This window comes from Calidris pugnax, unplaced genomic scaffold (genome assembly GCF_001431845.1).
Source record: "Calidris pugnax isolate Ruff unplaced genomic scaffold, ASM143184v1 scaffold20, whole genome shotgun sequence".
In the NCBI taxonomy this organism is placed as follows: Eukaryota; Metazoa; Chordata; class Aves; order Charadriiformes; family Scolopacidae; genus Calidris; species Calidris pugnax.
The window spans coordinates 3,467,136-3,483,355 of record NW_015094510.1 but is presented as its reverse complement, the minus strand read 5'-3'; the positions used below and the strand labels follow the sequence as shown (position 1 = coordinate 3,483,355).

The window sequence follows — 16,220 nt, the reverse complement described above, 5'->3', positions numbered from 1 at the left end:
GTAGGCTACAGCCTGACTTATTTTTAATGGTTAGTGGCACAACATTGCAAGGATCCAGAAGCCATCTCTTTGCAAGGAAGCATCTTGAATGTGCAGTCATATAACATGACATCATTCTACAGTATATTATGCAGGTCCAGGAAAATCCCTTAGTTTTAAAATCAAACCAAACCAACCAACCAAAAAAAATTCCAACCTAACAGTAACAGCAAACCCCAGAAAAACCAAAACACACAAATAAAAATACCTTCCCCAAAAAGAACTGTCTTGTGCAATTTTTGAATCTGTTGGGTTTCCCCCCCCCCCCCCCCGTATTATTAGCAAAATTCACTTGCCTGTATATCTACTGGCTTTTGAGATGCTGTAAATCACCCTACAAGATTTCAAGATCCCATTGGACTAAGCAACCCGGTATAACCTCATAGCTGACCAGCTTTTAGCAGGAAGTTGGACTAGAGGCCTCCTGAGGTCTACTCCCATCTGAATGATTCTGTGATTCTGTGATCTCACTGATACGACGTCAGAAGAATGCCATGCTTATGCAGATTTTGTGCCATATCCACGAGACCCACATAGATATCTCAGATATCCTAAGGTATCAGAAGTCAATCAAGCAGGATAATTTAGTTCCCAGCATATACATCCCTCACAGACACAAATATACAAACGTATGCAAACTGCTTTGCAGTTGCCTGATCAGGCAGCTAGATTCCTCTAAGGACTCTCAGCTAGTTCAACTGGACTTCAACAGCTGCTGAAGAATACATGAATATCCTTTGTCAATCTGTCACTCTTTTGTAGATAACACATGTGTTCTCTGACATCTAAAATATTAATAGCTTGTACATGTAGACAGCAGACTCCTGCCTCTGATTTTAGGTGTCAGTATTGAAATGAATTTATTCAGGTCCAAAGAAAGGCATTAAAGACTGCAGTAGCTCAACTGGTGATCCAGAACTCTTATTCTACATGGATGATGACACAACGGAAAATAGACCTGCTTATTAAAAGTGAATAAGAAGGTTCACCTAGCCTGACAAAACATGTCTCTTACTGTGGCCATAAGTCATTGTAATTCCCCTTAATATTGCCCCAACTTTCAACTTTCATATGAGAGATGTTCTGAGGTGGATGTCTGTTCCATGCATTTTGTAATTCTCAGGGAGCTTATCTTTCATGAACTAGTTCAATCTTCCTTTGAACTTTTGTAAATTTTTTGCATCTACAGTATGTTTTCATAGTGAATTTGGCCAATCACTATCTCTACAAGAAGGTTAACCTCCCAGGTTTTTTTTTAAACAGGTTCCTGTTGCTTTATTTGCTTTCACTCAATTTGTTTCATTAATTTCTTTCATTCAGTGTCGCCTAATTCTTCTATTGAAAAAAGTGCATCTACATGAATGCACGCAGCATGGGCAACAAACAGGAGGAGCTGGAGACCATCATGCAGGAAGAAAACTACGATTTAGTTGCCATCACAGAAACGTGGTGGGATGACTCGCATAACTGGAGTGCTGCAATTGATGGCTACCAACTTTTCAGAAGGGACAGGCAAGGAAAGAGAGGAGGTGGGGTGGCCCTTTATGTTAAGAACAGTCTTCTATGCCTAGAACTTAGCAATATGCATGATGACAGTGTCGAGTGCCTGTGGATAAGGATCAAGGGGAAGACCAGTAAGGCAGACATTGTGGTGGGAGTTTGTTATAGACCCCCAAACCAGGATATAAAGACTGATGAAGTATTCTATAGGCAGGTGACAGAAGCCTCACGATCACTCTCCCTTGTACTCATGGGGGACTTCAATTTCCCTGATATCTGCTGGCAATATAACACAGCAGAGAGGCAACAGTCCTGGAGATTCTTGGAATGCGTGGAAGACAACTTCCTAACGCAACTGGTGAGGGAACCGACCAGGGAAAGTGCCCTACTGGACCTGCTGATAGTTAACTCGGAAGGTCTTGTGGGGGATGTAAACGTTGGAGGCCGTCTTGGACAAAGTGATCATGAAATGATAAAATTTTCAATTCTCACTGAAGCAAGGCGGGGGACCAGCAGGACTGCCACCCTGGACTTCCGAAGGGCAGACTTTGGCCTCTTCAGGAGCATGATTGGGGGTGTCCCTTGGGAGATGGTCCTCGAGGGCAAGGGTGCCCAGGAAAGCTGGTCATTCTTCAAGGAGGCACTCTTAAAGGCGCAAGATAAAGCTATTCCCAAGTCCCTAAAATCAAGCAGGAAGGGAAGAAGACCAGCCTGGCTAAATAGAGAGCTTCGGCTGGAACTCAGGAACAAAAAGAAGGCTTATAATCTTTGGAAAAAGGGCCTGGCAGATAAGGAGAAATACCATGAAGCGGTGAGGATATGCAGGGGGAAAATTAGAAGGGCCAAGGCTCAAGTGGAGCTCAGCTTGGCCACCAATATTAACAATAACAAAAAGGGGTTTTTTCAGTATGTTAACAGCAAGAGAAAGGTGAGGGATAATGTGGGCCCACTGATGGATGAGGTGGGCACCCTAGTAGTGGAAGACACGGAGAAAGCAGAGTTGCTGAATGCCTTCTTTTCTTCAGTCTTCACTGTTAGGACTACCCCTCATGAATCTGTGGCCTTAGAGGCAAGGGGGATGGTATGGAGAGAGGAAATTTTTCCTCTAGTAGAGGAGGGCCAGGTTCGGGACCACTTGGCCAAACTGGACATTCATAAGTCCATGGGGCCTGATGGGTTGCACCCACGAGTGCTGAGGGAGCTGGCAGACGTTATCGCTGGACCACTCTCGATCATCTTTGAGAAGTCGTGGAGAACAGGAGAGGTGCCTGAGGACTGGAGGAAGGCCAACATCACTCCAGTCTTCAAAAAGGGCAAGAAGGAGGACCCTGGGAACTACAGACCAGTTAGTCTCACCTCTGTCCCTGGGAAGGTGATGGAGAGACTCATACTAGATGTCATCTCCAAACAAGTTGAAGAGTGGGGGGTTATTGGAAGTGGGCAACACGGGTTTACCAAGGGTAAATCATGTATGACCAATCTGATAGCCTTCTATGATGCCATAACCGGTTGGTTGGATGAGGGGAGGGCAGCAGATGTCATCTACCTTGACTTCAGCAAGGCTTTTGACACTGTCTCCCATAACATCCTCATTGGGAAACTGAGGCAGTATGGGCTGGATGAGGGGACAGTGAGGTGGATTGAGAACTGGCTGTGTGACAGGACCCAAAGGGTAATTATTAATGGAGCAGGTTCAAGTTGGAAGCCTGTAACCAGTGGAGTCCCCCAGGGGTCAATACTTGGACCCGTGCTGTTTAATATATTCATCAGTGACCTGGACGAGGGGACAGAGTGTATCCTCAGCAAGTTTGCTGATGATACCAAACTGGGAGGAGTGGCTGACACCCCGGAGGGCTGTGCTGCCATCCAGCGAGACTTGGACAGGCTGGAGGGCTGGGCAAAGAAGAACCTCATGAGGTTCAACAGGGAAAAGTGTAGGGTCCTGCACCTGGGGAAGAAGAATGTCAGGCACCAATACAGGTTAGGGGTGGACCCGCTAGAGGCAACTACTGAAGAGAAAGATCTAGGGGTCCTGGTGGACAGTAAAATGGCAATGAGTAAACAGTGTGCTCTTGCGGCCAGGAAGGCCAATGGTATCTTGGGTTGTATAGGGAAGAGTGTAGCCAGCAGGTCAAGGGAAGTCATTCTCCCCCTCTACTCTGCACTGGTGAGGCCACAACTGGAGTACTGTGTCCAGTTCTGGGCTCCCCAGTTCAAGAGGGACAGGGAACTACTAGAAAGAGTCCAGCGTAGGGCTACAAAGATGATTCAAGGATTGGAGCATCTCCCTTATGAGGAGAGACTGAGAGAGCTGGGACTCTTTAGTCTGGAGAAGAGAAGGCTGAGGGGAGACCTTATCAACGCCTACAAGTATCTCAAGGGAGGGTTGAAGGAGGAGGGAGCCAGACTCTTTTCAGTGGTTCCCACTGAGAGGACGAGGGGCAACGGGCACAAGTTGGAATATAAGAGGTTCCACTCAAATATGAGGAGAAACTTCTTCACGGTGAGGGTGACGGAACCCTGGAACAGGCTGCCCAGGGAGGTTGTGGAGTCCCCTTCTTTGGAGATTTTCAAAACCCGCCTGGATGCAGTCCTGAGTAACATGCTCTAGCTCTAGGCAATCCTGCTTCAGCAGGGGAGTTGGACTAGATGATCTCTATGGTCCCTTCCAACTCTAGAAATTCAGTGAAATTCAGTGAAATTCAGTGAAAAGAAAATTATTAATTGAGTCCTACCATACCAAATTCCTTATAATGTTCTAGACTTCAGTATCCTCCATTAGTTGACCGTCTTCTAGACTGGGGAACCTTGTCTTAGTTAATCATTGCTTATATGAAGGAAGATTCGTATCTTTTATCTCACTTGTTGGCTTTTTCCACACGTTTCAGATCTGTTAGACTCTTAGACTCTTTTTTTTTTTTTTTGAAGTGAGCAGAACTGCACACAATTTTCAAGATACCATCAAAACATGAACGTCTATGGCGGCATAATGATATGCTCTGCTCTGTTAACTTTTTCTTTCCTAATAACTTGCAACCTTTGATTTTGTCTTCTTGACTTCTACAGAGCTTCAAGATGACTTTTCCAGAAATTCATATTTCCTAGACACAACATTTCATTCCTGAATGGAAGTGGACAGCCCAAACTCTGGATTTGAAACGTGGAGTTAAGGGTTGGCTTTTTTTTTTTTTTATTTGCTTATTTATTTATTACTCTTGTTTCTTTGCCAGGTGCATTATACATTAAAATTATGGAAATGTAGTTAGGAATTTTGAGTGGGTTAAATGCTAGTCACACCTTTCTTGTGTATTGAAAATTGAAGTATCATCTTTAACATATGCACAAGAGCTATGTGGCAAATTCTTATTTTTACTTAATTAAAGCTATCTAGCTGAACTAGCAAGGGTATGAGGTGTTCTCCCTGGGCTAATAATGAGCAAGAAAACTTGTGGATAGTTTCAGTCACACTGATGTTCAGTGAATTTCTAGGCAAAAAATGGATTAAAATTCTTTGAAACAGTAATAGCAGAATAATAAATAGTTGACTGGAAAAACAGGAAAAATATTGAAATTGGCTAATATGAATCCAGTCTCAGCAAAATGTTACAGAAAAGATTTTAAATTAAAGCTGCTGCTCTTTTAAATTTGCCACAAACTCCGATTCCAGCATCTCTCTAGCATATATATATATATATATTTTTTTTAAAACTAATTAGTTTCTCTTGGTCTCTGTATTCTGAGGCCATATGCCTATGACCACAGAAATTCAGTAAGAGGTAGCCAATATACCTAATTGTCTTATATTGAAAGTTTACTCCTCAGAACGACTTGTCTGTGTCTAGATATCATATAATTTTAACAAGAAAAAGCCTGTTTTGGAAAAACAAGTTCCCCAAATAGGCATGTTTATGGTCAGCTTAAAACAAGACATATTTACATCTATAATATAAGTGCTTTGTGGCTGAAGGTTCAAGATGCTGTGTTGTCAAGAGTCTTATTAAAATAGTATGAGGCACAGGCAGAACAAAAATGGATACATGCAAAAAACCAGCAGACACATTTGTGTTCTTTGATGGCAGTATTTTTAAAAAGGGTCACTATACATGGTTGAGGTTAATAGCCCGATATAAAAGTTTGCAAATAAATTGCACATGAAATAAATTATACTTGAAAATACTCTTAAACTTTGCTATTCACCTCTATTATTACAGGAAAATAGCCAGCTTCCAAAGTCTGCTATTTTCAGTTGAGATGGCAGCCCCTTAAAATTTTATCAGGAAGTGCATTAAAATGTATACTACTCTGACATATTTGTTGAATTGCATTATGATCTAACGCATACTACCTTCACAACTAACCTCATGAATTCAAATATCAAGATTGTATTCTCTTCCCTCATAGCTGGTGAGTGTTTTCACATTGACTGTAATGGTATTACTCAAAATACATAATTTCTATATGTTTTTACTTTTAATATTATTGAGCTAGTGTCAGTACAAGAACAGTACATTGCAAAATCATTTAATGTACATTGAGGACTTCTGAACCAAACAGTGTACTCTGTCAACAATTAATTTAACAGAACAAAAGCACAACAAAGCTGAGAAATCAAATTATCAGTTTCCCCTGCAGAAATTTGAGGTAATATATTAATTTACCTATGCTTTCTAACCCTTAATGGAATTAATGAAAAGGACTTTTATTGCAAACTTATTATATCGGTAAGCATCAAAGTCCAAAAATCATATTTGGTGACTTCCTACCAGACAGCTACTTCTTTACTCTGGTCCCCCAGTCTGTGCCTAGGCTCTTAAAGGAAATATTTATAGCTATGGAGTATTCTAACTGAGTTGCCAGGTGTTTCAAATGAAGTGATAATCAGTGAACACTGGCTTGTCGTAAAATTCTGAGATTGTATGCACCAGCCACATAGAGGCTGAACCTCTTTTTTTTTCTGATTAGAAATTAATTCTAGAAATGAAAATAAAATTCTAAACAAAACTTTAAAAGTAGTCAGAAATCTGTGTTATTTCCCTCAAAAACAAAAAAGCTTACTCCATGGCCAAATTACAAATTACTGGTTTTGTCAGTAACAACAAAAATTAACTAACTAAAAAATTAACAGTAAAAGAAAAAAAATTCTTAGGGGGGAAAAAATGGGCCTTTCCCAACTATGAAGATATGGAAAAAATAATTTTGAGAAAAATATTGTATTTCTGACTATCCTAATGGCTAAACGTTGTGAGTAAGAAAAAAAGAACAAAAGTTGAAATGAAAGCTACTTTTTAGAAACCAAGAGTCACATAAAGCTAACTGTTTAATGTTCTCTAAATTTCAATAATCTCCTTCCATGTTTTTCTACTCCGTAGTTATCTTGCCTTATTGGATCAAAACAATCAATATATTTTTATTAAATCAGGATGTACTTGATCAGGAAATTCAGTTAATAAGGATGTTTCCCTGGAAACCGTGTTATGTTCAGCTTGGTACTTCATGGCTATGACATGCTTCATTAAGAGGGAATTTTATCTAACATTAAATGAAGATTTCTGGGGTTTGTAACAGGTGGGAACTCAGAGCTGTCACTTCTTAGAAGACCCATGTCAGTGCTGCTTCAGCATAGTCACTTCTAGCATTCCTAGAACTTCTCACGCTAGCAATAACCTGAGAATTTTTAGTAACTTTATGTCACCACGCTTCTCATTTTTCCCATTTAAAAACACACCAAGTCCTTTCTCAGCTGTACTTCTAAATTACTTTCAACACTGTTGCAGAGAGCAGGAGAGCAGCCATGCTCCATCTCTGTGAGGCACGTTTAATTTGAGATCATGAGTGAAAGGTATTACAGTACTGCCAAAAGGAAAGTCAAGTCTAATGAGCACAAAAGGAGGAGTTTGGTACTGGTGCAGTCACTGACAGTGGGCAAGCCACGGAACTGTGCCCTTATTGCTACTTGTCTTCCTGTCACCCTTGACGGGTCCCATTCTCCCCTGTTGAATGTGTGGCATCCAGGATGGAATTCATTCACTGCAAAGGAAAGAGAGGATGCCACCTGCCTGGGAAGGAAACAATCACCCTCTTCTCTCCTGCACCCCAGTCTTGGAAGAGATTACAAGACAATGGCAAAGCCAGAGAACTGCCTCACCAAAACTCATAGGACCCTCATCCTTCTGAAGAGGCACAGAACATGCCCTGGCTATTTAGATTGAGCTTCCTACCTTGTGAGAAGTGCGAGATGTGACAATATTCATCAGCCAGCATGAACTAAACCTCAAATTCCATCACCTTGGCGTGTGCCTCAGACACAGTAATTACCCAAAAGGGAAGATGTGGAAACACCATAGGATTCCTATCATTAAAAAGAAAGACTTGGATATTTCCTCCAGGACAGGTGTAAGGGCTATAAATCTGAAAAAAAAGTGAGAAAGTGTACCCTGCATTCCAAAGTAAGATATTAAGCATATACCAGGCTGAGAGAGTTGGGGTCATTCAGCCTGGAGATGAGAAGGCTCTGGGGAGACCTTATAGGGGTCTTTCAATATTTGAAGGGGGCCTATAAAAAGGTGGAGAGCAACACTTTATGACGGAGTGTAGTGATAGGACGAGGGGTAATGGCTTAAACTGAAAGAGGGTAGATTTACATCAGATATTAGGAAGATATTCTTCACTGTGAGGGTGGTAAGACACTGGAACAGGTTGTCCAAAGAAGTTGTCAATGCCCTATCCTTGGAAGTGTTTCAAGGCCAGGGTAATGGCTTAAACTGAAAGAGGGTAGATTTACATCAGATATTAGGAAGATATTCTTCACTGTGAGGGTGGTAAGACACTGGAACAGGTTGTCCAAAGAAGTTGTCAATGCCCTATCCTTGGAAGTGTTTCAAGGCCAGGGTAGATGGAGCTTTGAGCAACCTGGTCTGGTGGAAGGCTTAAAATCCTTTAAATAAACTGCGACTAAGTGAAATTTGGATTTTTATGGCACTTTTTTTTTTTTAACAAAGCCCATGATTCTCTTTCTTGATCCAAAACGTATCTGAAGTCACTTGACAACCTTGACTCACAGAAAAGCATTACCATATGAAACAAAAATCTGAAGAGGGAATGACCTATTTCAAGACATATATTTGATTAGCCATCGTTGTTCTTTAAGTGCCTTCTTCCATGTACAGATTCATTGTGACCGGTTACTGTAGATGATCGTAGTAATGCAGGTACCAGCAGAGAACAGAGACTTCTCAAATGTAAGGTTATGATTGTTCTTTGTACAGATTAAAATGAAAAGAAAATCAAGGATTTCTATAAATTCCTGGAAAGTATAAAAAATACTGGTGTAAAACTTTCCTTAAAATACCTTCTCAGTCTACTTTCAAAGTCTTACCATGCTTATGCTGCTCTACCTATTATGAAACTCTACATCTTTGGACAAACTCCCAATTAGAACAATTTATCTATCTAACGTTTATCTAACCATCTATCTATCTAAGAATCATGGAATCTTGGAATCATCTAGGTTGGAAAAGACCCTAGGGATCATTGAGTCCAACCATCTACCCTACTCTACAAAGTTCTTCCCTACACCATATCCCCCAACACCACATCTAAACGACTCTTAAACTCATCCAAGGATGGTGACTGAAATTCACCATCCTGATGGTGACTGAAAATCACCTCCCTGGGCAGCCTATTCCGGTGTCTGACCACTCTTTCTGTGAAGTCTAAGTCATTATTCCAACATTATTTAATTAGTATATGAATGGAAGTATTTCAATTGCTTAATGTGGTGAAAGGAATAAATTGTTTAACACTTTGTATTTTCTGTCTATAAGACAACTGCAAGAAATGTCTGTAAATACAATGAAAACTGCATATTACAACTTAATTAATTGTTATTCTGATTAAAACTGTGTATACTCATTTTAAGAAATATCAGTTAACCTATTCGTGCTCCACTAAAAATATGAAGTAAAAACTTCTCCCACAAAGTGCTGTTTCTCTTTTACAAAACCAATAATCTCTGAGCCACTGCTGATGAATACAAGTCCTCTTGTTATGAGGACTAATTGTCTAATAATGTTTAAACTTCATAACCTTATCATTTTTTTAAAACTTTTGAAACCAAGAGATAAACAGAACAGTTAATTAGTTAATATCATTTTTTTTTTGTTTCATCTTAGGAGTTTGTTGAAATGCTTCCTTTTCAAAAAAACTTATGCAGGCTTCCATGAGAGAGCTGAATATAGGTTCCAAAACTGGCAATTGATCAGCAATTGTCCTTTACATTTTTCATAGCTATATTGATCATGGAGAAGGTATGTTTTTCATGACAATTCTGCAATGATTGTAAATAGATTTGGTATTTCTTTTTCCAAAAATAGCCTGATGTCAAACATAATTATTTCCACTTAAACTAGAGCTTATAGGTAAAAATAACAGTATACTGAGCTAATGTTATTAATAGCATACCAAATGGATCTACTTCTGTATGAATACATTTGGTCATGCATCAATTAATTCAGGATTCTGCCTGAAAGAATATATCCATGTCATCTCTGGGATTAAAATGACAGTTGATATGAACAAGATCTTCAGTTTAGTCTACAGTCATTGAATAGACATCAGCCATTATTAAAAACTTAAATAAAATTGATGGCAGATAATTTAAATGCTAATCACACTAAGAAGGTTTAAATCAGGAATAATAGGGTTTCACATAAATTGCGATTTTATATTATTATAAATCTTGTTAAAAAACTAGCTAGAAAAGAATGAACACTGCTTTTCATGATCTAGGTAATAAAGCACTTTAAATAACTTTCCTTTTTAGAAGTGATGGAAGTTTAATTTCTTTTTTTTACTAAAGCTCCAATAAGGTTGGGATATGAAACAGCATACCAAAGATGTTACCTTTTTTCTAGGAGGCATGATAAGCTTTCTAAAATCACTTTGATTTTCTGATGCAGAATCCTAATTCTTAATCTAGATCAAAACATTCCAGATGATTTTCAGACCTCACTATATTAAGTTTTATTCTGACTAATTTTATCTACTTAGTGTCACAAAATACAGTAGGAAAATCATACTGAAAATTCTGAAAATGAAAAAATAAGAACAGAGAAAACTCTGAGACCACTTAGTTCTAGAAAGTATGATGTTGCAAGTAATTTTGAGTTAATCAATTACCAATTAGCCTTCCTAAAAGGCATTTTTTAAGAGGTCATAAGTTTTTAAAATTTATGCTGATTAGCAACTAGGCATTACAAAGAGACTCAAATTAATTATTTGACCTCCTGGCACATACCCAAGAACAAAAGTGTATATGTAAAAACTCTTTGTGGGGCTCAAAAAGATGCATGAGTAGGCTTTCAAAGACAAGAGACACAACATCAAAAACTATCAAACTCTACCCACCCAGTTTTTCTTGTATGTCAAAATAAAATGTTATTTTCCTTTTTTCACTATCTCTTTCATAGATAAAAACCACAGAGCCCTGGAAATGCATACATAAGACCCTATATATTACAAAAAAGAAAGAGAACTAACAGTGAAGTTTTTTATTCTCCAAGATAAAAAGCATTTTCTATGAAAAAATAGAACTTTCAAACTAACAGGTTTTGAGTTTTTGACTGGTATCTTCAGAATTAAAAAAAATTCTACAAAACACTGGGTTTTTTCTGCAGGAAATATATTCTTATTCTTTATAATTTTTCTTACTTTTCGTGTTTCCGTTGAAAATTTATAGCCCATTTTCTCACCAGCTTGTCCAATCTGAAACATTCTTACTGCATAATTTTTGTACGGAAGTGCTTATATGCTTGAGAAATTATAAAAGCATTTCAGAATCAAGAATACTCCAATATTATGGGTTAGTTTTAAAGATCTAAGGTAAAAATGGAAGATAATTATGAAATTAATGACAGAAAGTTACTGGGGAAGGGAATTAAACTATGGCTTGTGTCTTTCAATCTCACTTCAATTTTTGCTCTCGCAACATTAAGTGAATTTCCTGCTTAAAATCTATACTTGGAAACAACAGATTTAGAGTAAGTAAGAATTATGCCTTTCTTGCAATACAAGGTATCCATTTAAATACCTTCATTAGAACTTTAGATGGTTTCCACTAATAATATTATTAACTGTTCTCAAGAAAAATGTGTGAGGTAGTTCAGTCATCAGTGATATTTTCTAACAGGGAAAAATATACAATAAATGTTATTCTTATACTTACCAAATTAATTATTCATGAACAAAATACTAAGACAACAGGAATGAGAACAGCAGCATGTTTGCACTGTTTACATGAGAAATTGAAAGTATTTTGGGCTATTGATTAAGTATGCATTATTTACATGCTTGAGAATTATATTCAGAGAACAACAATAAAGTAAAAATTCTCTTTACAATTTAGATTATAATTTAAAATGCTCTGAACCTTTGGCAATGCAGAATTAATATAAATAAAGCCAAGGTTTGCATTTTCTATTCATCATTGTCATTCCTCAATAATGTTATGACCACGTGCAAAAGTGATTTCCCTAGCGAAGATCCACTCTTCCACTAAATAAATTTACCTCAAAACATTTAGTAGCAAACCAGACACAGAATAATAAGTCAGGCAAGTTGCCTGTGGGTAGGATAAAGAAATAGTATTATAGCACTATGTTGCAACAACTTTTTATTTGAACAGCATCTCATGACAGCTTCAAAGCATTTACTGATACTTTACTGATTTACTGGTGTATGCTAAATTTTACTGATAGGAAACGATATTTGCAAGTGAATGTCCCACATAACTGTGTTGAATGGTTATAATTTTCCCTGTTTACAAATTTTCACACTGTCACTTACCTACACAAGAAATGCCAGCCATATTTACAAGACTTTTGGTCAATTTTTGGTCAATTTTAGAATTAGCTAAAGGACAAAAAAAATTACTTTGGATTATACCTGCACAGTGCATTGAACTATCACATCTTTCTTCAGACAAAATATCCACTGACAAGATAACTCCTCAACCAGAGAAGTCGATATAAAAAAAAAAAAAATATTGTCTTTACTGAATGTCCATATAAGAAAAGTAGAGAAATATAAGCATATTCTGCCCTTACTGACTATAATCAAATAATTGCCATTTCACAGGCAAGTGAAATTTCAGGCCCAAATTTCTTGTTCATTGATAAGCTAATAGAGGAATATGGAAATCATCCTAGAAGCTTGCCTGAAACCTCCTTTTTCATGGAGTTGGAAGTTATTCATTCTTAATGCCATTAGTTTATTTACTTGAAGTTACATAAGAATTACATTAAAAATATTGTCAAAATTCCTCACAATCACAAATTTATATTATTCTGATACAAGTTCACATTCAAATCAAGTGATTGCTTATTTCATTTGCATAAAACCAAGCACTTAGCACGATTTGAGATGCCACATGGTGTCTAAGAATCCAGAGAGGACCAGTAAATATGGCACTGGATTTATGAGGGAACGCTTCCAGAAAATCTGCTGGGAGACAGACAGCGTGATAATCCATGGCACTTCTCAAATCATCTCAAATCTCAAAAGCACATAGGTTTGTTCCTATGTGTTGGAAAATGCACTAGATCTTCATTGCCTACAGAGGGAGGTCAGGAATGTAGCTGATGTGGAGAAGCCTACGGACATACATGAGTAAGAAACTGAATCATACCTTCAGTACTTTCAGATGTAAGTTATAATCTTGTGGCATGCCATTCATTTAGAAATGATGGAAAGAATTCACCAAATGTTGTAGAGGATGACTGGATATACACACATATTTAGCATTTACCCCAGACCAGTAGGTGAAAACCACTCTAGAAAACCTAGAACTCTGGTCAGGTGTGAATTCTTATCATTTGCACTTCTTTAGTGATGCTAGAGATGGCTAGGGAACTGGAAAAGGTTATCACTTCATATTATCAATAACACTGCTCTGAAGGAGAAAGTTAGAGATTGTCTGACATACAGTGATACCCTCTTATTTTTACTGAGCAAAGAATGCTTCAATTGTTTCATCAGGCCCCATATATATTGAAAAGGTCAGAACTCGATGAACCTCAACCTGATGATTGCCTTGTTAATTGTTTTTTTAGCAGTACAGAGAAATACCTCTTTGCTAAATGCCAGCTGAGCTGTAGAAGGAATTTACAAGTTTGTCTCATAACACCAATTATCCAAGCTAAGATTTAAAGGGCTTCTACATTATTATTATATGCAAATTCATATGCACTTTTAAAATCGTGTACAGCCAGAAGTTATGTGTGCGTTCTGAGGGGATTTAGAGGCTTAGTGTTTCCTACAGGTTTGCTACAACATCTCTGTATAAATAAGAACAGTACTCAGGTGGATCAGTTCACTTTCTCTCCAGTGACTTACAGGGTATTTCAGTACTTCACTTTATAAGTACTGGATTGTTTCTGCCCCTGGATGAGAAATCTAATTTAAATGCCTATATTAGTTTCACTGGATCTGAGCCACGGTGTATTTAGCACTCAAAGACTGTGCATTATCCTGCTGATGTTATTTGCAAGCCTCTGAAAGTGATATTATTAAAAGTGTGGCAGAGAGAATGGCAATAATATCCATCCATTACCCTATGCTACTTTTTTAGCTTTCATTGTAAACCAATGATCTTCTGTTACAAATAGTTGCAAAAACATCCATTATAAATACTGCACCGTGGTGGAACACAAGTTATCTTTAACTTAACCATTTCTGCAAGTAGGTATTTGTGCTCTTTTTATCATGCATATCTTTGCTGAGAAACATTAAAACATCCTCATTCCTTACTAGTCATGTTATTCTAGGCACTTAGTATCATGTGTTAAGTCCTAACTCTTGCTTGCAAATTCCTTCAGCAGCCCAACTGTCACTAGAAACTCCTCACACTCTTTAAGAAATACCATAAAAATAATAATAATGAAGCTGCACACATTCTTGGTTTATGCTATAGTCCCAACATTAACAGAGACACTGTACAGACAATCAGCAAACCCAAGCTTTTTATCTTAGTAAATGCAATTACATCACTAGCAATCAAAATAGGGCTAGGCAGAGGCTCAAACATGCTGCTGAATTGCATTGAATGTTTCCAGGTACAACTTGAGTTAGGGAATGGGAGAAGCATAGAAGAAACTATTTTGTTTTGGGAAAGGAGGAGACAAGGGTAATTCAGGGATATAAACTCTTCTATACTGTTTGCCTTCAGGGCCAGAAGTTAATGTTTTAGCTTCAACCGCAGACAAAATTAAACTGTTGCCCATACAGAATTAGTGAGAATTCAGATGAACTGTTTTGCTCCCTGAGCGGTGGGGAGGATAATTACTACATCATGAGTCACGAGGAAGGTAATTGTTAGATGATGGGTTAGGACAGTCATCAAGGAACCAGATGAGAACACCTTTAGCTATTCTAGTCAGACCTTATGGGTATATCTTTCCACAGCTATAGATTTCTACTTCTAACTAAAAGGTTCACAAGAGCATTCTACTACAAGAGAATGAAATAAATGTATATGGATATATGTGTGTACATGGGCATGTGTATATATATCAGAAGAGGCAGAACAGGAGCCAGCAGTATGCCCTTGTTGTACAGAAGGCTAACAGTGTTCTGAGCTGCCCTAGACGAAATATTGCCAGTAGGTCAAAGGGAGGTAATCCTTCCCCTCTACTTAGCACAGGTGAGACCAAACCTAGAGTGCTGAAGGGTCATGAAGGTGATGAAGGAGCCAGAGCATCTCTCCTATGCCAAGAGACCTGGGACAGTTCAGCCTGGAGAATAGAAGTTTCAGGAGAGATCTTACTAATGTGTGTAAATACCTGATTGGAAGATGCACAGAGGATGGAGCCAGGTTCTTTTCACAGAATCATAGAATCACAGAATCCTAGGGTAATTTGGGTTGGGAGGGACCTCTAAAGGTCATCTAGTCCAGTCTCCACTGCAATGAGTAGGGACATCTTCAAGTGGATCAGCTTGCTCAAAGCCCCATCCAACCTTAACCTTGAATGTTTCCAGGAATGGGGCACCTCCCACCCCTCTGGGTAAACTGTTCCAGTGTTTCACCACCCCCAGAGTAAAAAATTTTTTCCTTATCTCTAATCTAAGCCCACACACTTTTAGTTTGAAACCATTATCCGTTATCACCACCCCCAGAGTAAAAAATTTCTTCCTTATCTCTAATCTAAACCCACACACTTTTAGTTTGAAACCATTATCCGTTATCCTATTGCAACAGGCCCTGCTAAAATGTTTGTCCCCGTCATTCTTAAAAGCCTCCTTTAAGTACTGAAAAGCCACAATAAGGACTCCCCAGAGCCTTCTCTTCTCCAGGCTGAACAACCCATAGTCTCTCAGCTTCTTCTCATAGACGTGTTCCGTCCCTCTGATCATTTTTGTGGTCTTCCTCTGGACCCACTCCAACAGGCCCATGTCTTTACTGTGCTGAGGACTCCACAGCTGGATGCGGTACTCACCAGAGTAGAGAAGCAGAATCACCCCCCTTGACCTGCTGGCCATGCTTCTTTTGATGCAGCTTAGGATATGGCTGGTTTTCTGGGATGCAAGCACAGATTGTTGGCTCATGTCCAGCTTTTCATCCACTGGTGCCCCCAAGTCCTTCGTGACAGGGCTGCTCTCAATCCCTTCACCCCACACATATATTCATA

At 38.5% G+C, this 16,220-nt stretch overlaps 1 protein-coding gene across 1 annotated transcript in view; it reads right to left on the bottom strand.

The window, feature by feature from the left end:
• Window positions 1-16,220, bottom strand: part of KLHL1 (kelch like family member 1) — a 185,008-nt gene that overhangs the window by 79,556 nt on the left and 89,232 nt on the right. The gene's annotated exons all lie outside the window — the stretch shown is intronic.